We start from the raw sequence: 24,625 nt of genomic DNA, 5'->3' as shown, positions 1-24,625 counted from the left end.
GTGAGCTTTTCAAGTGGAGTGATTACCCAAATTCCTGTTTCATTTGTTAGTGTAAACATGATAAAAAACCTTAACCATTGTTTTCTGTGTCATTGTTGCTGTTGTGGTAATTTAGAAAGATGAAGTATAAGACCTGTTGAGACAGCTCATCTGCCTTCCCTTTCCTGTCCTTCTGCAGCTCATTAGGGCTACCACTCAAAATACATTGGATCCCAGCAGCAACCACCATGGGGCAGACTCATCACCTGCCGTAGCATCCTATTAAAGATTGAAGGGTTTTATACAGGCACTTTACTCTATCATAGCCAAGATCATAGAATCTCAGGGTTGGAAGGACCTCAGGAGGTCATCTAGTTCAACCCCCTGCTCAAAGCAGGACTAATCCCCCCAATTTTTGCCCCAGATCCCTAAATGGCCCCTTCAAGGATTGAACTCACAACCCTGGGTTTAGCAGGCCAATGCTCAAACCACTGAGCTATCCCTCCCCCTAAACACTCATTTGACCCCGAAGTGATTCGAACACGCAGCCTTCTGATCTGGAGTCAGATGCACTACCATTGCGCCACGAGGTCCGTTGCAACCATTGCGCCACCAAGATAGGGTGGGGGGACCCTCCTGCAGCAGCCTCATAGATGTTCCTGTTGTTCAGGGTCAACAAAAATTTCATACCAGGTGGAAATCGTCTAGTATCAGGTCTCAGGCCTAACCTGAAACTTCCCAAGGTTAACAGAAAGGTTCAGTAACCTCCGTTGTTTGGTAGATCTCATATCACCTAAAATTATTTTTCTCAGTTAAAAACTCAGCAGTTAATTTGTTAAACTGAATGATGACTATAACAGTGCTTTTTTCCATTTTTCCATAACACCATTTTTCCCAACAAGAGTTGCAGCATGTTTAAATAGGACTCAAGGCGAGAAATCAGTGGTGTGAGGTGGGTTCGGTAGGCTGTGTTCCAAAGGAGTAAAATCACTAGGGCGTGGATGAGGGACAAGCTGCCAGTGGGCGAGTGGGAATGCAGTAGTTTTGTGGTGTACAGCAGCTGATGTGGGTGGGGGCATTCAGGAGTTTATGTGAATGAGATGTTTTGTGGGGAGCAGCGTTCGTTTGAGGACTGGTGCAACAGTGTTGTGTGGGGACTGTATTCAGCCTTCAGTGTACACGTGGGGCAGCAGGTATATGTGCGGATGTGTTTTGAGGTGGGGCACAGCAACGTGGGGAAGATGTGATGAGTGGGCTACAACAGTGGGTATGGTTATAAATTGGAATATTAATAATTTAAGGATTTTAAAATATGCAAATTTGTGGGGGGGCAAAATTGCTGTGCTTTACCACCACTTCAAGCATTTTAGCCTGGAGTTACTATAAGCACCTAACTAAGCCCATAACAGATTTTCCATCCATTGTATATGACTAAAATTATAAAACGAGGACTGTTTTTTTTTTAAGGGTACTTGCTAGTATTGGAATACAGGAAACGTCTTAATGCTCACTAGTAATTATGGATTTAAGCAATGGACTTGCATATACAGTGTAATACTCTTCATTTGTTTCTCTCAGGAATATGATTGTGCTTAACTGAGAGCTGAGCAACATCTGCTTCAGTGTTCTTTTGTTTCTATGCTAAAAGTTTTAAATTGACTTTTAGAAACAAGCAGATTTTCGTTGCTCTGATGAGACTTGATACAAAATAGATTTTTAATTCAGAGACCTTATATTGTGATTAAATATCCCAGTGAGGTTCACATTTCTATTTTCATAGCAAAAACTGAACTCTGATCTATTTATGACTCCTGAGAGAACAATATTGTGGTATAATTTTCACATACAAATGTAACACTTTTTATATCTTGTGTAAATCATTCTTTAAAAAAAATTTCTCGCAGCTGGATTTGAAACAAAAGCTGTACAAGATACAGGTCAAACTTAGCATAACTCAAAAATTTCATAAAGTCCAGTTATACAACAAAATATGGAGTAGAAGACCAGAAATGAAACGCAAGACCGTTATTACTTCAAGAATGATAGCGAATAGGGGATCACGAACAGGGGAGGTTGAGAAAGAGTTTGTAAGAGGGAGACGTAATATAATCAAAATGCTTAGGAAGGGCCGCATTATGAGTGCCAACACTGCCTCTGTCTCCAGACAACCTAATCATGTATGCCTCTACCCAGATTCTGGTATGGACTTCCAGAGACTGTGGTCTGCTTTCCCCACTCTCAGAAAGCCAGACTGGGGGAGACCGTCCACTATGAAAGATGTCTGCTGGTGGAGTCTGTCAGGAAACAGGTGGGAGAGCTACAGGAGAGGTAGCTAGACTGCGGATCATCTGTGCCCATGAGGAATTCCTCAGGAGTATTCATATGGAGATGTCCAGGGCTGAGGAAGCTATCCAGCTACAGAGGACTGCTGTCACACCACCGGGGGAGGAGGATATGACCCTGTCACAGGGAGGGCACTGGCTGCTGGTTACTTCTGGCAGCAGTCAGTGCTCCACCCCCTACTCCCAACCCACCCACCATTGTGATGAAGAACAGATATGCTTCCCTGGCAACAAGCGATGAGGAATCACCCCCAAAGGTGGAAGAGGAGAAGCCATGTATCCCCAAGGCTGGAAGAACTGCAGCCATGATTCCCAGGAGGAAACCTAGCATAATTGTGGTTGGTGACTCTCTTCTGAATGGGACAGAGGCAGCCACCTGTTAGCCTGACATGGCATCCCAGGAGATATGCTGCCTGCCAGGGGTCCAAATCCAAAACGTTATGGAGGGATTGTCAAGGATCATTCGGCCCTCTGAGTACTCTCCCATGTTACTCATCTATGTGGGCACTAATCATATTGTGAGGTATGACCCTCAGCAGATCAGAAGTGACTACAGGGCTCTGGGATTAAGGGTGAAGTTGGTATTCTCTTTGATCCTTCCGATCAAATGTAGGGGCCCAGGCAGAGACAGATGCATCCTGGAGGTGAATGCCTGGCTGCGAGGATGGTGTAGCCAGGCGGGCTTCAGCTTGACCATGGGATGCTGTTCATAGAAGAACTGCAAAGCAGAGATGGGGTCCACCTACTGAGGAAGGGGAAGAGCATATTTGGATACAGACTGGCTGAGAAGGGGCTTAAATTAGGTTTGAGGGGGCAGGTGACAAAAGCCAATGGGTAACTCAAAAACATGGAGACCTGTGAGAAAAGTTGGAATTTGGGGGGAGCATGGGCTGTAATAGCAGGGATAAGGGAGAGACAAGAGAGAACATGGAGGAAAATCAAATCAGTATCGCAGATGTCCGCATACTAATGCAAGAAGTACGGGAAATAAGTTGGAAGAGCTAGAAATGCTAGTTAATATATACAACTATTATATGATTGGCATCACAGAGGCTTGGTGGGATAATACACATGATTGGAATATTTATACAGAAGGGTACAGCTTGCTCAGGAAGGACAGGCAGGGAAAAAAGGGAGAAGGTGTTGCCTTATATATTAAAAATGTATACACTTGGACCCAGGTTGAGATGGAAATTGGAGACAGACATGTTGAAGGTTTCTGGTAAGGACAAAAGGGGTAAAAAAAACAACAACAAAGTCTCTACTTGAGACCACCTAACCAGGAAGAAGAGATGGATGAGACATTTTTAAACTAACAAAATCATCTAAAACACATGACTTGGTGGTGATGGGGGACTTCAACTACTCAGACATTTGTAGAGAAATTAACACAGAGGGGCACAGATTATCCAACAAGTTCTTGAATATATTGGAGACAACTTTTTATTTCCGAACGTGGAGAAAGCTGCTAGGAGAGAGGAGGTTCTAGATTTTGATTGTGACAAATAGGGAGGAACTGGTTCAGAATTTGAAAGTGGAAGGCAGCTGAAGTGAAAGTGATCCTAAAATGGTAGTGTTTGTGATTCTAAGGAATGGTAGGAGGGAAAACAGCACAATAAAGATAATGGCTTTCAAGAACGCAGACTTGAGCAAACTCAGAGTTCTTAATGTAAGATCCCATGGGAAGGAGGTCTACAGGGAAAAACAGTTCAAGAGACTTGGCAGTTTTTCAAAGAGACATTACTGAGAGCACAAGAACAAATGATTCCACTGTGTAGGAAAGATAGGAAGTATGGCAAGAGACCACGCTGGCTTAACCAGAAAACCGTCGATCTGAAACTCAAAAGAGAGTCCCATAAAAAGTTGAAACTGGGTCAGATTACAAAGGATGAATATAAACAAATAATAAAAGTATGTAGGGACAAAATTAGAAAAGCCAAGGCACAAAACAAGATTAAACTAGCTAGAAACATAAAGGGTAACTAGAAAACTTTCTACAAATACAATAGAAGCAAGAGGAAGACCAAGGACAGAGTAGGCCCATTACTCAATGAGGAGGGGAAAAAACAATAACAGAAAATGTGGAAACAGTAGAAGTGCTAAATGCCTTTTTTGTTTTGGTTTTCACCAAAAAGGTTAGTAGCAATTAGACATCTAACACAATGAATGCCAGGGAAAATGAGGTAGGATGAGAGACTAAAATAGGGAAGAACAAGTTAAAATTATTTAGAGAAGTTAGATGTCCTCAAGTCATCAGGGCCTGATGATATACATCCTAGAATACTCAAGGAACTGACTGAAGAGATATCTGAGCCATTAGTGATTATCTTCAAAAAGTCATGGGAGACGGGAGAGTTTCCAGAGGACTGGAAAAGGGCAGATATAGTGCCAATCTGTATAACGGACAACCCGGTGAATTACAGACCAGCTATCTTAACTTCAGTACCCAGAAAGATAACGGAGAAAATAATTAACCAATCAATTTGTAAACACCTAGAAGACAATAAGGTGATAAGTAACAGTCAGATGGATTTGTCAAGAACAAATTGTGTGAAACCAACCTAATAGCTTTCTTTGGCAAGGTAACAAGCCTGGTGGATAAGTGGGGAGCGGCAGATGTGGAATATTTTGACTTTAGTAAGGCTTTTGATACTGTCTTGCATAACCTTCTCATAAACAAAACTAGGGAAATACAACCTAGGTGGAGATACTGTAAGGTGGGTGCATAACTGGTTGGAAAACCATTTCCAGGGAGTAATCATCAATGATTTACAGTCAAGCTGGAAGAGCATATTGAGTGGGGTCCCTCAAGGATCAGTTCTGGGTCTGGTTCCAGAGGTGCGGGGGGTGCTACAGGCTCTGCTCACAGGCTCTGCTCACAGCCCTGCATGCTGGGTCCCGGCCACTCGCCCCGCACCTCCTTTTCTGGCCTTGCACACAACCACTGGCCCCGCACCTCCTTTTCTGGCCCCACATGCAGCCACTGGCCCCGTGCCTCTGCTTCTGCCCTGCATGCAGCTGCTGGCCCCGTGCCTGAGGGTCCCAGCTGTGGGCACAGCCTTGGCCCACTTACCCCTGTCCGGGTCCCCTCTCCCGCAGACACTGCTCTGCTCCCAGTCCCAGCTCTGGGGGGGAGGAGGGGCATGGACAGGAGGTAAGGGGGCTGGCTTTCAGCACCCCCACTATTAAAAATGTTCCAGCGCCACTGTCTGGTTCTGTTCAATATCTTCATCAATGATTTAGGTAATGGCAGAAAGAGTACATTTATAAAGTTTGTGGACGATGCCACACTGGGTTGCAAGTGTTTTGGAGGATAAGATTAAAGTTCAAAATGATCTCGACAAACTGAAGAAATGATCTGAAGTAAATAGGATGCCATTGACTAAGAACCAATGCAAAGTACTCCACATAGGAAGGAACAATAAGTTGCACACATACAAAATGGGAAATGACTGCCTCGGGAGGAGCACTGCGGAAAGGGCTCTCGGGGTAATAGTAGATGCCAAGCTAAATATGAGTCAGCAGTGTAACACTGTTGCAAAAAAAAAAAAAAAAAAAAAACCCAAACATCATTCTGGGATGTATTAGCAGGAGTGTTGTAAGCAAGACACGAGAACTAATTCTTCCACTCTACCCCACACTGATTAGTCCTCAGCTGGAGTATTGTGTCCAGTGCTGGGCGCCACATTTCAGATAAGATGTGGACAAATTGGAGAAAGTCCAGTGAAGAGCAACAAAAATGATTAAAGATCTAGAAAACATGACCTCTGAGGGAAGATTTGAAAAAAACCTGGGTTTGTTTAGTCTGAAGAAAAGATGACTGAGAGGGAACAGAACAGATTTCATGCACATAAAAGGTGGTTACAAGGAGAAGGGAGAAAAATTGTTCTCCTTAACCTCTGAGGATAGGACAAGAAGCAATGGGCTTAAATTGCTGCAAGGGAGGTTTACATTGGACATTAGGAAACTCTTCCTAACTGTGGGAGTGGTTAAGCACTAGAATAAAATGCCTAGGGAGGTTGTGGAATGTTCATTGTTGGAGATTTTTAAGAGCAGGTTAGACAAACAGCTGTCAGGGAAGCTCTAGATAATCCTTAGTCCTGCCATGAGAGCAGGGGACTGGACTAGAAGACCTCTCGAGGTCCCTTCCAGTCATACGATTCTATGATTCTATATTCATCTTATCAAAAAAACAACATGGAATCTTTTCCACCAGACTCCTTGACTCCAATCTGACAGTGGGAATGAACTTTAACTGGGTGTAACCAGTGCAGACAAGTTCTGCTAACAAGGAAGGAGTAGAACAGTCAGATCAGGAAAGTTTTTATATTTATATTGCAGTGTGCTATGAGAGATCATATATGTATACTGGGGAAGGAGTGCAAACAGTGAGTACACTTGTCTGTACACACAGCACATGCCAAAGGCTGAGTCTGGATCAGTCACCCGTTATCTTGTGTGTAGGTGTGTACTGCTACTACAGTAGTGCCAGTGTTGAGAGCATTAATTTATTAAAGTTTCTAAGTATTTTGTGAGTCTCAGATGCTTTTTAGTGTAAGTGAAAATTGGCAATGCGTAGTGGGAGACATGAATAGAATGAGTCACATATTTCTTTTTGGCTACTTTGGATTACCTTTTGTATTAATCAACTGGTAGCAGTCACTCAAACACAAACTTTGTTCAGAGGCGTCCTTATCAGTAATTTATCTCACTTAGATGAAAAATGTTATTAGTGGTTGGGTTGTAATGCATGCATCCTTGTGATGGTGATTTCTCTTTGTTTAAATAATATCACCATAGATTACTCAGAATTTACTGAAATCTACACTGTTGTAAAGAAGAAAAAAATTGCTTAGTAGATAATAGCAGCTGTGGTTTCATCCTCCTTTCATTGCACCATAGATGTTAAATGCATTCCTCTAGCTAATGCTATTATACTATGAAATAAAACAACATGATCTCTCTGAAAGTAGCAGTTTTTGAAAGAAAACATTACATACCAAATCAATCCTTTCTGGTCATCCGTGGATTTTTTGTTGTTTGTGATGTATCACAAAGTCAAACTCTCTCTTTCTCTCGAAATTTTGTAGCTGTATTTCTGCTAAACTGACTTTGGTGTTAGGATTATCTCTGCCAGTAGTGGGGGCTAAATGCAACAAAATGAACACTGTACTCTTAAGTACAAAGATTAATAGAAAATTCCTCTCTCTCGTGTATGCGCATAATAATATAGTGTACGTGCATATAGAAATATTGGTGCTTGGGAAAGGCAGAGAGAGAAAATAAAAGGTATATGTTTATGAATGAAGCTTTGCTAAAAATTGAGTAAAGAGTTTACAGTGGATTTCTAAACTGGTAGTTTCCTCCCTTTGATTTGTTCTGACCAAGGCTTTGGTTCCTTCCTTGGGTTTGTTCTGCAGTTAAGCTACTTGGACAGATTCAGATGTTAAACTGAAAGAGTTAAATGTTTGTTATTTATTTACCAGTTTAATTGGAATGTTAATCTATGAGATTAGTTCTGACAACAGCAGAATCTATAGCCACTCTGTTTGCAAAGAAAAGAATCTGAGGCTTTAGGAGCAAGGAACAGCAAAAGGATTTAAGATGCCAGTGTAAGAAATTATTTAATGTCAACGTTTGAAACATATGGTTTTTGAAAAATTCAGGTTGTGTTGTGTTTTTGTTCATTCTTTTGATCTTGCAAATCAATGTGTGTGTGTGTGGGGTGGAGGGAGAGATTCACTTTCTATATAATTGCTGGCATTTATTCATGTCACTTCTGGCTTCCATAAACCATCTCTCCTTTCCCACCTAAGATACCAGTCTCGTTCTTTTCATGTAGAATAATTAACTAGATGTTTTTTCTTAAATTTAAATTAAACAAAATAGTAGAGAAGAAAAAAATAGGTTGGGGGAGATGCAATAAATCACTTTTTTCATTTTTATAATAGAAATATACATAGAGAGAGCAGCTCATAGACTTTCAGATGAGAAGGGACTATCATGACCATCTAGTCTGACTTTCTGCACATTGCAGGCCACAGAACCTCACTTACCCACTCCTGTAGAAGGCCCATAACCTCTGGCTGAGTGACTGAAGTCCTCAAATCTTTATTTAAAGACTGAAGTTACAGAGAATCCATTTAATTTAGTCCAAACCAACAAGTGACCCATGCTGCACAGGAAGATAAAAACAAGAACACACACACACAAAAAAAAAACAAGCCTCTGTCAATCTGACATGAGAGAAAATTCCTTCCTGACCCCAAATATGGTGATCAGTTAGACCCTGAGCATGAGGGCAAGACCCACCAGTCAGACATCTGGGAAAGAATTCAGAGCCCTCTAGTGTCTCATCTCTGGCCATTGGAGATATTTGCTAATAGCAGTCATGGAGGGGTCCTCTGCCATAGTAGGCAATCTCATCATACCATCACCTCCATAAACTTATCAAGCTAAGTCTTGAAACAAGTTCACTTTTTTTTGTCCCCACTGCTCCTCTGATATCATAGTAGCCCTTCTCTGCACATGTTCCACTCTGAATTCATCTTTCTTAAACATCAAAGAGCAGAATTACACCCAGTATTCCAGATGGGGTTCACCAGTGCCTTGTGTAATGGTAATAATATTTCCCCATCTCTACTGAAAATAATGCATCCTTGGATTGCATTAGCCTTTTTCACGGTATGATGGGATAACATGATTTTGGTAATTAATTGATTTTGAAATATTCACGGTAAATAGGCCCAATGGCCTGTGATGGGATGTTAGATGGGGTGGGATCTGAGTTACTACAGAGAATTCTTTCCTGGGTATCTGGCTGGTGAATCTTGCCCATATGCTCAGGGTTTAGCTGATCGCCATATTTGGGGTTAGGAAGGAATTTTCCTCCAGGGCAAATTGGAAGAGGCCCTGGAGGTTTTTCCGCCTTCCTCTGTAGCATGGGGCACGGGTCACTTGCTGGAGGATTCTCTGCTCCTTGAAGTCTTTAAACCATGATTTGAGGACTTCAGTAGCTCAGACATAGGTGAGAGGTTTTTCGCAGGAGTGGGTGGGTGAGATTCTGTGGCCTGCATTTTGCAGGAGGTTGGACTAGATGATCATAATGGTCCCTTATGATATTAGTATCTATGAATCATATTGGTGGTTCATAGTCATCCTGTGATTGACCAATACAACCAGGTCTTTCTCTTCCTTTCACACTTCCAATAGATACATCTCCATCTTATAATAAAAATTCTTGTTGTTAGTCCCTAAATGTGTTACCATGCACTTTACGCTATTAAATTTCATCCCATTTCTATTATTCCAGTTTTCAAGGTAATCTAGATCTTCTTGAATATCATTCCAGTCCTCTTCCATATAGCAATCCCTCCCAACTTTTGTTAGCAGTCTCCCACTTTTAGAGTCAAGGTCATTAATGAAAATATAAAATAAGATTGGTCCCAAGACTGATCCTTGAGGATTATCCCTCCCACCTAACAGTTCACCCTTCAGCTTGACCCATTGTAGTCTCCTCTTTAACCAGTTCCTTACCCACCTTTTAATTCTCATATTAATCCCCATCTTTAATTTCCCATATTGAACCGTATCAAATTCTTTACTGAAACCCACGTAGATTAGATCTACTGCATTTTTTTTGTTTATAAAATTGGTTATTGTCTCAAAGAAAGAGATCAGGCTGGTTAGGGACAATCTACCTTTTCTAAAACCATGTTGTATTTTATCCCAATTACCATTTACCTCAATATCCTTAACTACTCCCTTTCATAATTTGTTCTAAGACTTTGCACACAACAGAAGTCAATTTATTGGGCCTGTAATTTCCTAGATCACTTTTGGTTTTGCTTTCTTAAATACAGGTACTATATTTGCAATTCTCCAATCACAAAGTACAACTCCTGAGTTTACAGATTCATTAAAAATCCTTGCCACTGGCTTGCAATTTCACATGCCAGTTCCTTTAATAGTCTCGATTGGAGATTGTCTATCCCTCCCCCACATTTGGTCCCATTAAGCTGTTTGAGTTTGGCTTCCACCTTGGATGTGCTAATTTTTACTTCCATATCCTCAGTCCCATTAGCCACTCTGCCACTGTCTTCAAGTTCCTCATTCCTCTTAACTGAGGCAAAAGTATTTGTTCAGGTTTTGGGCAACACCTAGATTATCTGTAATCCCTACCCCATCCTCAGTGTTTAGCAGTCCCACTTCTTTTCTTTTGATGTATATAGCTAACAGAACCCTTTACTATTGGTTTTCATTTCCTTTGTGAGATTTAACACTGCTTGGCTTTTGGCAGTTCACTTTTTCTCTACACTTTCTGACCTCTAAGAGGTAGCTTTCTGTGTTGATCCATCCCCTCTTCCATTCCATGTAGGCTTTCTCTTAGTAACATGTTTGAGATGTTTGTTCATCTAGGTTGGTCTGAAGCAATTCCTTATGAATTTTCCCCTTTGCTTGGGACGCAGACTTCAGATAGCTTCTGCAACTTTGACTTAAAGCAATTCCAAGCCTCTGAATTCACATTCATATCCCTGAGTTCTTCAGTAAAACCCACTTCCCTAACTAATTCCCTTAATTTTTTTAAAGTTTGCACTTATGAAATCTAGGACCCTAGATCTAGACCTATTCTTGTTTATCCTTCCATTTAGTTTAAACTGAATTAAATCACAATCACCCAAACCAAGGCTGTCCTCTACAACCAGTTCTTCTATGATGTCCTCCCTATTTACCAATATTAAATCTAAAATGGCATCACCTCTTGTTGGTTTGGTGACTATTTGGTGAAGAAATCTATCCGCTATTACAACAAGGAATATCTGGGCCATATCATTATTAGTAGCATTTGTCCTCCAATCTATATCTGGGAAATTAAAGTCTCCCATAATCACAAAATTCTCAGTAGTATTTATTTCATTAAAACTGATTAAGAAGTCTCTGTACATATATAGATCATATCTTGGGGGTCTGTAGCAGACCCCAAGCACTATCCCAGTGGAGCCTCTGATATCTTTCTTTCCCAAAGTGATTTTGACCCAAACAGAGTCCATTGTATCCATTCCATTAGTTCTAATTTCTTTAGTCTACCTTGTCATTAATATCCAATGCTACTCCACCACCTTTACTTTATTTCTGTCTTTCCTGAACATCACATACCCTTCAATACCTGTATTCTGATCATGACTATTACTCTACCATGTTTCTATTATCTAATTAATATAAATTCCACTGAATGTCACCTGAGTCTCCATTTTTTTAAGCATCTTCCTGCACCAGTGGTTATGGTTCCTTCATTTGTTACGCAGGCTTCCTGCATTGGTGTAGTGACATCTTAGTTGTTTCTGCTTGGCTTCACTCAGATTCCTTGCCTGATTAGATAGAATTATTTTACTACCAATATCACCTATCTGATTGTTACTGTCAGTGGTATTGGCACTTTCTTTCCTCTTGTTGTCCATTCTCCTACCCTCTTCTGTTCCTTCCTCCATTACTGTATCTTCTTTTACTTGATTTTCTTCTCTCTCAACATTAGGATCAGGCAGAGAGATTATATGAGCATTATCTGCCAACTGTTTCCCGCTAATGTATAGTTTAAAACTGATGTGCCAACCTCCATCCTAGAATTCTATTGTCCTCCGTGCCCAGGGGGAGTCCATCCTGTCCTCTGTCTACGAATGCCTCCCAGTCATCTAACATCCAAAACCCTCCTTATTGCTCCACTCCCTGAACGATCTGTTATAATCTTGTCTTGCCTCCACTCTTCTCCTCTAGGGACAGGTAGAATTCCACTGAATGTCACCTGAGTCTCCATTTTTTTAAGCATCTTCCCCAGCCTGGTATAGACTTCCTTGATTCGTCCCAATGAGAATCTAATAGTATCATTTGTTCCGACATGAAGGATAATCAATGGATTCTTTCCTGCTCCCATTAGGATCCTCTACAGCCTAAGGCCCACATCCCATAACTGGTGGCTTGGGATGGGATCACCCTCCCCACTAACCTTGTTTATTTATTTAAAAGTGTTCTGTTTTAGTCCTGTACCCACTTTTCTATACCCTATAGTGTCAACCAGATCTTCCTGACATTATTTTATAGCATTTACAAAGTCATTGTTATTTTGCAGGGCTTCAGCATGAAAAGATAATCTTACTTTAGTGTATGCCATTGATTACCATTTTGCATTAGGTTGGCCAAATTGTTGCAAGTTAGTGATTTAATGGATTTTTGCTTACTTACATCTTCGATATATTTGGCCTGCAGTCTGTTTGCCTTTACCTTCCTTTTACTTTATATTTGAAGGCAATCCGAGTACTTTGCTAATCTGTAAAACTGTGATCATAATACTTAACTACCTCACAGGGCTGTTGTGAGGATTAATTAGTTAATGTTTGTATAGTGCTTTGAAAATGTAAAGCCCCAAACAAGGGTTTATTATTGTTGTTAACAAAGTTATAGCTGTGATGTGTCATTTTCTGACACTGCTGTATTGATATGATGTCAAGTTTCTGTTTGACCTTGAAGATGCTTAATGACTCTTCTAATACGAAAAAGACTGAGTCTATTATCTGTAACTGTAGCAGATAGCCAAACTGTGGCAGCATTCTATTCCCATTATGATTTCTGGACAGTTTGTAACAATGAATATATTCAGTGCATATGTTTATTCACTTTCATAATGTTAGTATAAAACCATAAAAATACGTATAGCTCTGCTGAGGTCTGGTGTCTTAGTATTTTGAACAAAAAAGGAATAAAATAGCGAAGCAATTACCTGACTGTACGTTAATGAAGTGCTCAGCTAAAGCGATGAATCTTCAGTCTTTCTTTGAATACAAAGTGGTTCTGTTTATAATATCAGGAGTCAACTAATTCCACAAATGTGGGCACAAGAAGAAATATTAATGCTCCCAAGCTTCCCTCCCCATCCCTGAAATCCAAACCAAACCAAAAATCTCCTTCTACTGATATTTTAATTCATTAATTGAGAATAGCATAATCTGTAAAAGGGATACTCTGATACAGTGGGAAAGTGGGTAGACACTGTCTGCATGTTACTAGGGTCTGGTCTACACTACACAGTTCGGTTGATGTAAGTCCAGGCTCTCAGCTGCCCAAACTTGCTCATCTTAGGCCATTGGAAGTGCTCCTGGTGAGGATGTGCACCACCAACCCAAGGAGGGTAGTCTGGGCATGCACCACCACAATAATTACAGTGGTGGCTGTAAGTCAACCCAATATAGGTCGACTTAAGGGTTTAGTGTAGACATACCCTCAGAGTGTCTTGAATTATCCTTCTGCGACATGTGTTTGTGTGTATGTGAATATGGCCTGTCTCTCTTGTAACATTTTTCTCCATGACGTAAAATGTCACTTTTCACTGATGACCTATCCTTTAACATTCCAACTTATCACATCAGCCCAGAGATGTCATGTGCATGGAGCATGATAGTACTTACTGCTGCTGAAAATGTGAGGGTGCTGATGCTGTTTTTCACATCATATGGCTACTGATGTCAGGAGCCTGAACCAGGAAAGAAGTTGCAGGATGGAAGCAGAGCAAAAACAAAAGAATTTGCTTTCAGTAGGTTTGCCTATCTATAATTTAAAAGCAATTCCATTCATTGTACTAATATAAGGGAATATATTCCCTTCCATTTTTTGCCACTGAAGAGATGAAAGGAGCAGAAAATCCATTTCTTTGACTAAAATTCTCTTAGAAGGCAGAGGGTTGAGCTATCTCTGCTTTATCCCTTACTTTAACTCTTTTTGCCTCTCGGCATGTTCAGGTTTCTTGAGTTTTTGAGAAGAATCACTCACCTCAGCATCTTCTTCCAACAAACTCATGCATTTTTTCACACAAGATAATCCTGATAAAGTAATTATATCTATTTTAATAGATGAATAAATTGAGGCACAAAGGCTGGGATTTTCAAAGTCACCTCAGAGAGCAAGGTACTCAAATTTCATTCATTTCGATAAGATTTGGATGCTTAACTCTTTTTGATTCCTTTGAAAATCCCAGCCAGAGAGGATAAGTGATTTTGCCCAGAGTCACACAGCAAATCAGTCGAAGAGTAAGGAATAGACCATAGGTGTCCTGACTCCAAGATTTATAAACTACTGAATAGCAATGCCAGCAAATCTCTACTTATCTGCCCTCATTATTCTTCAGATGGTATGACCAGTGAGTTCTCCAGACATAGACTTTCTACATTCAGTATGCACTCAGTCGAACATCAGTACTCTGTTGCCTTTTCATTTGCTATATCAACTTTTGATATTATCTTCATGTCTTCATATAAGTCAGGGAATCATTTTTATAATTAAGTTGTATTGTTTCAAGAAAAATCATTCTTTAGTTTGAGATTATTATTATTATTATTTATTAATCAGCTACTCTCAGTCTCTCCTTCGCTCAGAGTGGCTGCTGTAAAAATATAATTGCCATTTGCACATAAAGGTAATCTTTCTTTGTCATTTCTGTACTCAGTATGTTGAAACATATTAATAAATCAGTTATTACAATGATAATTATCACAATGTAATGGCTACCCCTCTAAAAAGATATCGATATATAAAATATAATTAAGATGTGCTTGCACAGCCAAACACAATCCAGTTGGTTGAGACCTGATCACATTACCTTGAAGATTATTACAGTTTTGCATTATTTCCTTGCTAGCTAATAAATAGTTCATGGTGTCAAAAGTGTCAAAAGTGATTGGCTTAATAGCCACCGACTGTGACATAATTGTGTGACCTGAGTACCTGTAGTGGAAGTCCCTTAGCACAGAGAACCTCTATGGAACACTGCTTAGTGGTTTGAACAGGGGTGATTCCTTCTGTGTAAGCTTTCTTTGGGTGTGGCCCACTTGCCTGAGGGGAAGGAAAGTATTTTGTATTGAGTATTGTGATATATTAGTTCTGTTTGTCAGAAACATAGTATGAAACAAAAATTGTGGGTAAATTAAATAACAGTGTGGAAATAAATGTAATCAAAAATTTGTGAATGCTTCTATGGGATGAAGACATGGGATGGCAAACACAATTATAGTGGTATAATGGAAAAAGTATGACATAACACATCTGCTACCACCTTGCTCTGTTGTGGACTGTTGCTTCCCAGTTTCTGCGACATGCAACATGCTTTCATGTTTGACTTCAGTGTATTTTTATATAGTTTTGCACTTTATATCATTTGTATGAGGAGGGTTCCTTGCTTTAGCTGACCATAAAATATGGCCTTCGCTATTCTCAAGTTGGCCATATGAACAAGATGCCCACACCAATGCAGCTGAGCTTTTATGAGCAGGCAATAAATTAATACTAATGCAAGCCATCTTCACCTTCCAATAACAAAGCCCACCTAAAGTGAGAGCTCTGCAGTTACAGAAAAAAGCCAAACAAGAAAAGGTTCATTTTCATTGTGGTCAAACACAGGCTGTGACTGAGGGAAGTTCATTCTAGAGCCAAGGCCATTCCCCCTACTACCCACATACACACTGAATGCTAACTGTGCTAAGAGTTCAAACCTGGGGACAGACAGGAACACTGTAACCATGGAACAGAGCAAGGCATGAGGAAGAAAGATGGCCACCAAAGTCTGTGTTTATGTGGCAAATTCCCTAACTGCCTTCACATGGTTCAGTGGAAGGAAAAAGGGACTGGGTGTACCTAGATAATAGCAACACAGAATAACATATAGTTGGGGTTTTGATGCTATTCTTGATGAATTTTGTTGACAAAAATGTTAATGTTTAGGTTTCTAAATTAGCAGTTTCATAGTTTTTGCACTTATTTATGGTACATCCACCTAAACTACACACATCTGGTGACACTACTTGACTGTCCCAGTACCTGCAAGAGAGAAGTTGTAGGCAAAAAGTAGCTGGCTCATGCTCAACCGAACACTTTAAGCAACTGACCGGTGCTAACAATATCACTTTCTACTGCGGATATTTGCCCTCTGATGGACAAGGCGACGCAGAATTTTGGGGTCCTATGGAAATAATCTCTCCTTCTATATATCTTGATGTTATCTGTCATGGTTACCGGACTAGGTGCATCCCTGCCTCCTTTCTGGTCTCTTTCAATGCACCCTCCAAGTGTTTGGCCTCATGTCTTTACCTGTCTCAGGATGGATTTTACAACTCTCTAACTCCTGGGCTACAATATCCTGTGTATCCACCATTCTTAATCTGAAGTTGGGGTTCAGGCACTTGCAGTTCTTCCCTTCAGGAGTTATACAATAATCAGATAGCCTTCTTCAAACCAAACTATTGTTTACTTTAGCAGTAGGAACAAAGCATTAGAGAAAAAGGGATTTTAAAACAACAGTCTACACACGTCTGTCTTACCTAAACCCTTACTATTCTCTGATGGAGGCAGGCCGAACTTCTTCAGACACCTTCACCATGGTCACGTGTTATCAGTCTGCTTCTCTTGAGCAACTACTGCTTCTCTTTTGAGATAGCATCCTTTCTACTCCTCCCAGGATGATTTTGTTCTTTTGTGTTCCTGATCTTTGACCCTTCTGGTCAAAAATAGTTCTGTGGGCTCATCAGGAGGTTGAACCAGAATTATCAAAATGAATAGTTTGTCCATTGTCCCTTAACAACTCTGAAGTGTTTGCTCAGAGGTGGCTCATATTGAGCCATTTTTTTCTTTGATTGTTTTTGCAGACAGCTTCTGTTGTGTTTGGCCAATGTAGTGATGCCAAAAAAAAAAAATCCCAATAACCAGGGCAACATACAGTCATCCTACATTATTATAGAGCAGCTGCAAATCCATTTCACTAGCAGTGGCCAGAAACTCCTCCTCTAATCTTTGGCTAGCCGAAAGTCTTTCTGATGTGGACCTCTGAACGGTGATCCATGTTTTTGTCACATTCAAGCTAGATTCCTCCAGAATTATCTGGAATTGGTAATGAGGGCTGCTTTGAAGCTACAGCTAGCTCAACATGCAAAGATCCAGAGACTGACCATTGAGAGCACAATGCAGCAATAGTCTGCTCTACATTGGCTAGCTATCCAAGTAATCATCTATTTCAAAGTCTTTGTTCTAAATACACTAGATTTGTTCCATTTCAAGGTCGTTTTCTCAGTACAGCTATTTCTCTATTTGCCACCATGACAAATGCAGTCAACAGGGATGTTAGCCTTAACAGTCCCCTTGGTGAACTTCTAATGGTATAGGCCAGAGCTTTCTCACACAGAGGTGTTTGGCTGTGGAACTCGGGACCTGCCACCTTTAGAGACATTTCTTTTTCTCAGTAAAAGGCTGCATAATGTCATAGACAAGGAAAATCCCACTTTAGAAAATGGAAATAAAACAAAGTTGGGGTGTAGAGTAAAAACACTTGCGGAGGGAATTTAATTATATATTTACATAGTCCTTACGTACTATCATGATGATATGTTAGAAATACATAGTGTGTATGTATATGCAACCTTCTTATTTGCATTTTCAGATAGAAAGTGGATTGTCAGGTGCATAGGACTAGTCAAAAAAAAGTGGGTATCCAATATATGTGCCCCTGGATTCTTGAAATATGTTGTTACAGTGTTGTATAACAGCTACCTAATGAGCCCTGAGCCATGTGGTGATACTGGATGCCTTCACACTTTGAACATTTGTCAGACAATAATATTTCCCTTTTTTAGTGAATTGTGTACTCAGCAAAGATGATGGACTAACAGCCCTAAATACTAACGTCTTTTATTCCCTGAGCTTGCACCACATGGGTAGCTGAGTGTGAACATTCCTTGCCAGTGTTTTTCAACACTTACCTGGAGATTAATGTAATTAACTGTTAAGTGTAATACCAAATTTAAAAAAAAAATCTAGCAATAGCCCACACTTTAAATATCTGTGGTGTAAAACTGATGACTTTTCCAGTATAGCAATTAATAACTACATAATATATTTGAGCTATTGCTCTGAGCTAATCTTTTTATTAGGTATTCAGGTTTTATTTTTCTAAGTTTGCAATATAGTTTTTAGTACATTACAGATGTTTTCATTAGAATACAATAAAAGGAGACAAGACTGAAAGACAGATGAAGTATTCAAGCATTGTAGCTAGTTTTCCAAAGCTTCTCACAGGAATGTGTTTGAGTGCTGATAAGGCACTGACTATATTAAAAAGACATAGAGTATAAGCAGAATTTATTGTTTTTCTTTTTCAGTCACCAGAGGATGACTCTGTGCATGTGTTAGCAAACAAATAGTACTGATTGTATCTCTTCTAAGCATATTGAAGTTCACATTTTCAAGTGGCACATCTTAGAATATTCATTAATAAAAAGAAACCTAAAGTATGTTTCTGCCTTTTCAACCTGTTATTGTTTATAAGCTGATTAGAGACTGGTTGCTAGCAAATTACAGCTATTTGATTAGGTCAAATCAGAACCAAAAAACTTATATAGGAATTTAATGGAGGACAACTGACCATGGAATCCGGATTGCAAGCTTGCTATCATTTAGCAAGATTGCGTTAGTTATGCAAAAAAGAAATAAGAAATACAGAAACAAATAACTGAATGATTGGGAAAGTTACCTTTTCTTGTTATTTATTGCCATTTTTAGTCTTATTTTTACCTCCTGTTCCCTATTTTCTTATCTGATAAAAATATGGACACAGACCCTAGATGGTGATCAGACAAGTCCCTTCCCCCAACCCTCACATCTGCAAAACAGAACCCTCTGGTTCTGGCAATGAGATGTACTGTTTAAACAGTGTATCCAAAACCAACTGAAGTCCTCACCTATGTGACATATTCAGCCTTCTACCATCCTGGCACCTGGAATCCAGTTTCTATCCTCAAATTTCTGTCCTCGTGCCAACTCAATGGCTACAACAAGCATCCTGAATTCCCTGTAGGTTAGTGTAAATAATGCTGCATGCTACTTTGTCAAAGGATATATGGTAGAGGATACATTTTTTCTTTTATTCTTAAATGTCCCTGTGTCAAATTAATGGGAAAATCTCATCTATAGAGTTAATATAAATCAAAATTATAGCATCCATCAATTCAATATTCTAGTAATTCCATAAACCCAATACATAGATAGGCAATTCCAACCTTTTTAGAGAGATTCATTTAAATAAGCTGAACAATGTTACACTGGAGAATATTTAACACCATACTGAGGATGGTAATAAACACAGAATACTTAGTATCCTGGTATTTTCCTTTAAACAAAAATCTCAGTATCTCTCACATTGAGTGTACTGCAGGGTTTATTAAACTGACATTTGGTGATATATAGATGTTGCCACAAAAAATAAGTTATAGTGTGACAGTAAGACCATCCATGAAATCATATGTGAATACTGACACCTGAGAGGTTACTTTTAAGTGAAGAAAAACATCTGTTACAGTTCATTGAAAATAAACCTGAAAAGTGATCTACGGTATGTTGAGGGTGGCAGGGCAAGGAAAAGGACCAATGCCACCTCATACTCGGAGATTTGAAAATAAATCACAGAAGGTTAATAAAAAATAAGCCTATATGAATTTAGATTAACTTCCCATTATACATTTGTGACATTACCCAAGGTACAATCTGGACTATTGAACAGCAGTGTCCCCTTAACTCTCTAGCCTGGAGTACCGTTCACACTGCTTTGCTGGCAGAACAGCCACTTCTGGCCTACTACGCAGCCTTCAGCATGAAATTCACTCCCAGCTAAGCACATGAGCACTCTGGCCAGTCACTCATGAATTACATATGGGGTGACACCCACAAATTCCCAGTCCCCGCATTATCTCCCAGAAGTGTATGCTATCTACTGCTCAGTACCCTCCTGAACAGTACAAGCTCATAGAAAGTCCATCATTTCATCGAAGGAAAATGTAAATGTACCAGCCCTGTTATCCCAAATGGAGTTTTCCATACATTGTAATCCAAACACACTGGTTAAGATAAAACAATAAGTTTATTAACTACAGAATGATAGATTTTAAGTGATTGCAGGTGATGATGCATAAAAGTCAGGGTTTGTTACAAAAGAAATCAGGTATTATCTTGTGTTTTACACTTTAACTTAACAAGCTAAGTGAACTTAAAAGCAAATGTTTTTGTCTAACTATATGCTGCAGTAAATTTCACAGGATGGGTCTCCTTTCAGCCTGGAACCCCTCTTCCTTAGTTCAGTGTCCTTCAGGTATTCATTGATATCGTGAGCAGGGAGATGGGAGGAGAAAAGGTGAAGTGGAGGCCATTGTCTCACATTTTTAAACCTCTCTCCCCTATTTGAAGATTATCCTCAGTTGGGATGCAAGCAAAAGCAGTCTTTTGTGGACATGAGGTTTGAACCGTTCCTGTAATACAATGTAAATTTCTTGTTAACCTCTTCTCCCTGCTGGAGAATAGCCACTTAAGCAGGCAATAGCCTTTTAACACCTGGCTGGGGCAGTGTGTCTTTGTTTCTGCAAAACTGGTCTGTGGGTGTTACCCAGAATTACAGCACATTTCAATAACCATCATAAAGTATAACCTCATAATTTCACATACAGTGTTGCTACACATATTTCAACAAGATCATGATATTCAGCAGATTATGACTTTTCAAATGATACCTCACAAGGCATACTTTGTACAACATTTATCATGGTCTTGTAAATGTGGTGAACATAATAATATAGACTGTCACAACATTATGTATTCCTTTTTAATTATACCAAGAAGACTGAAATTATCAAGTCATTCCATTCAACATGCAAACTGTTCATAAACTGCATATTTAAATATTTGCTATTGTGCTGACAGCATATTACAGCATCATTGGGCAATCAAAATATTTTAGATCAATAGTTCTGAAATTATTTCGTAAAATCAGGAGTACTGATTTGTATTTTGCAGGCAAGTTTGATCAAAAATATTTTTTTCTATTTTTAAGTCATTGTTCTGTCACACTGTTGCTGTGTGAAATGGAATCCAATCCACAATCCAAAATAATTTCAGTCCAGATTTTCCATAGAGCCTTTGCTACACACAAAGTTGGCTGATGTGCCATTCAGCATCCCAGCAGCTCTTTCTCTTCACACTAGCAATGGCAAAGCTTTGTGCGGATGCACTGCTGGATACTCTGAACTAAAATCAGTCGTGGGAACTTAGCTGATTTTGTACACGTTATTAAAGGTAAGAGAGCGAGAATGTGTGTGCGTGAGAGAGAATCTGTTAGTCAAGAGAAAAGATGCAGCCTGTATAGAATTAAAGCACCAAAGTCTTCTATTCTGATGCAGGAGTCTGAGCAATAGGTGGGAGGGGATGCTTTTGTACTTGAAATCAGAAGGTCTAGAATAAGTGCTATCTTCATAATGACTAGTTTAGAGCTTGTGACAAAATGATATGATTGTTAAAGAGATCCAGAAATATATCTCTCAATTACTTATCTGCTCCCAAGTTAAACCTAATTGTAATAAAAACAGCAGTAAAGGCCAGCAGCCCAAAGCGGCAAGGTGCTTTGAGCATCTCTAGTCTTACTGCTTTTGAAGTCGTCTCCTTCTAGCCAATTTGGTTGAATACTCTGTAGGGGGTATTTCATGCACGCTTATCTCTATTTGGAGTGTTTTCTTTTTCTACAATCCACCAGGGAGCAATAGATTTTAACAGAAACAGGCCATTATAAAAGCTTAAATCTTTTACTGCACTTAAAGGTGTTGTTTTAAGAGACTTTTTTTACAGCCATTTAGATGTTTATGATTTATGTCTGTAATTAACTTTTTAGTTTTTAGTGTTGGATCTGCCTACATTTCACTGAGTTCATTGTGAAAGAAATTCAAACTTTGTCTTAAAACAACCCCTGAATTAGTAATGCTGTCTTGACTTATATGTTCTCTGCATTATCCAGTTATATATTTTGCAACTTCATCTGTGCATTACTGTAATATCAAATACTGTGGTGACCCAACATGGAATAATCAGATGTTGGTGCTCCAAAGCACATTTGAATTTTGAGTAAGAGACTAAAGAGTGAGAGAGAGAGAGGTTGTTTAGCATTTGGACTGTATCAAACTCTTCTTACAGTACAATATGAAACTACAATGTCTTCTGATCATTATGTGATGATTAAAGAAAGCTTAGTTTCCAAATGAATCTAGTAACATCAAGAAAATTGCATATTTGTAGTGTCATGCATAGTTTTTTAAAAGTTTGTCTCACAAATAGCTCAAAAGACTTTCTTTCAAAGAAAGCCATCTTAGCAAGTAGTGACTTTCATAACTTCACTTTCCTTTAAACTTTATTTTAAAGTTTAATTCTTAGTAGAACTTCTGTCTTTAAGTAATTGTATTTTTGACGTTAGCCTAATATTTCCTTCTGCAATTATTTCAAAAAGCATTTGATATAGTTTTTCACATGAATTTTCTAATTTGGGTCTTTACTCAGTTAAAACCTGAATTTACATCGTATGGGGTTTATATTTCAAATGAGGCATGTCAGGTAACAATACAAATAGCTGAAAGTATGTATATATTGTGGTGTTGTTATGATCATGGAAAATGTGAAGAGAGATTCTAAATTTTAGGATTTAAATGACTTGTAGAATTGCAGACTGATATTTTCAATGGCTTTTCATTATAGTTTCTGCCATTGAGGCAGTATGTGAGGGCTTTCAGAAAGATGGAGTAGTGTAATTACCAGGTGCACATGTTCATTAATCCTTTCTGGCTAGAAAGAGCTTCAATTTCTTCTCCAGTGGTTCATTCGTAAAGCTATAAATATCTAAATTGTGTCAGCCAAAAAGTCACACAGAATGGTGGCTCTTTTTGAGTTCAATTTCATGCACTGTTGCTTTGGTCTTGTGAGGGAGTGTTTTGCATTCCTCCTGATGGGTATTTGTCCTCTTCCTTGGAAAAGTTCAGAAAAAAATGGTTCGATAATTGATTATTTAGTTTAAAATATACACAGATTCTACCCAGTATTCTTCAGCAAAAAAAATTAATAATATAAAAAATTTTTAAAAAATCACTAAAAAAAGAGTAAGTAACCTGTTTAAGCAATGACCTAAAACTATACCAGAAAAGAGTTACCAGGATATTTTGTGGCTCTGCCACAATGTTTTAGTAAACAAATTAATAAAATATATCTTCTATATCTATATTATAACTGAGACACCGGGAATGTCCAACTCAAAAATTCCATGTTATTTCAGGGCTTTCATTTGGGGTGTACACTGGCAACTGATTCATATGTTGAATGTTTGCATTTTTATGCTCTTAGCTTTTTATAAAGTTTCCTTTATCTCTGTCTGCCTAGACCTCTTTTTAAAAACACAATGACTAAATAATGTTTTATTAACAGAGATCCTAGGTGTTATCTGCATGAGATTCTGGAACCTTTATATGTTTCAAATATGTAAAAGTATACTTACACTTTCTGTGTATAATTTTTGTATGCCTACTTTCTTTGATGTAGGAGTTATGTGCCTTCCTGAAAATAAGCTTGCTAACATTAATTTATACTGCAGTAAACTGTTCCTTTTATACAGTGAAGGAGGGAACAAGCCCTTCAAAGCTCAGAAGCTGCCATTCACCTTGTAAGGCTGTCTCTTGACTGCAAACCTGAACTGCGTACCCATTAGTTCTGCAGTCATGAAAAAGCCTGTAAAACAACTTAAAAAAATCACCCCCAATTTGCAGTGACTTCAAATTATCTTGCAAACACAGGAATAAATGAAGATTGCTCACTTGTTTTCTTCATTTCAAATGGTTTTACAGATTTTGTATTTTTGAGGTGAGCTCAGAGCCAGAACTGGTGACTGTATAAGAAAGATAGAAGAGGAAAGGCAGGATACGTGGATAGAACAACAAAATGTTTACTTCTCTTTAAAAAGAAACATCAGGGAGAGAGTATAGATTTTGCCCCCAAATAGTACATTTTAGCCGCTCTGTCATTCTGCAGACTTGCTTAGGAGAGTCAGATAGTTAAAGCCAAAAAACAACATATCCCACCCCCCACCCCCCCTCCCCCGCCAAAAAAAGGAGGTAGAGATAAAGTAGGTGGTGGTAGTGGTGCTGGATGTAATTTTTTTAAAGAAAAAATGTGGCGATGTACTTGGTATATTTCTTTGCTGCTTAAGAGAATGAATGCAAAAGGTGAAATGCCGAAAGAGGTTGGATACTTCCACTGTCTCTGTAGGTTCTCTGAAACCCAAGTACCCCTGTTATCACTGCTGCTTTTTCCAGTTACATTAAGAGAAACTGTCCAGCAAAAGATCAGCACTCAAAGAACATAATGATTTCCACTTTTATAGTTCCTCTTTATCTGATGTTCTCAAAGCACTTACCAAATATGAA

General features: G+C 39.0%; 1 protein-coding gene and 1 non-coding gene across 12 annotated transcripts in view; one reads left to right on the top strand and one right to left on the bottom strand.

Moving 5' to 3' along the window:
• Nucleotides 1-24,625, top strand: part of DMD (dystrophin) — a 2,122,534-nt gene that overhangs the window by 1,174,061 nt on the left and 923,848 nt on the right. The window lies entirely within an intron of this gene.
• TRNAW-CCA (transfer RNA tryptophan (anticodon CCA)) lies at nt 501-572 on the bottom strand. Its single transcript has one exon. It is a non-coding gene; the product is annotated as a tRNA-Trp (tRNA).

The sequence above is a fragment of the Caretta caretta genome, chromosome 1, assembly GCF_965140235.1.
Source record: "Caretta caretta isolate rCarCar2 chromosome 1, rCarCar1.hap1, whole genome shotgun sequence".
Classification (NCBI taxonomy): Eukaryota; Metazoa; Chordata; order Testudines; family Cheloniidae; genus Caretta; species Caretta caretta.
Note: the sequence above shows the minus strand (reverse complement) of the source record. Positions and strands in the feature narration are given on the sequence as shown.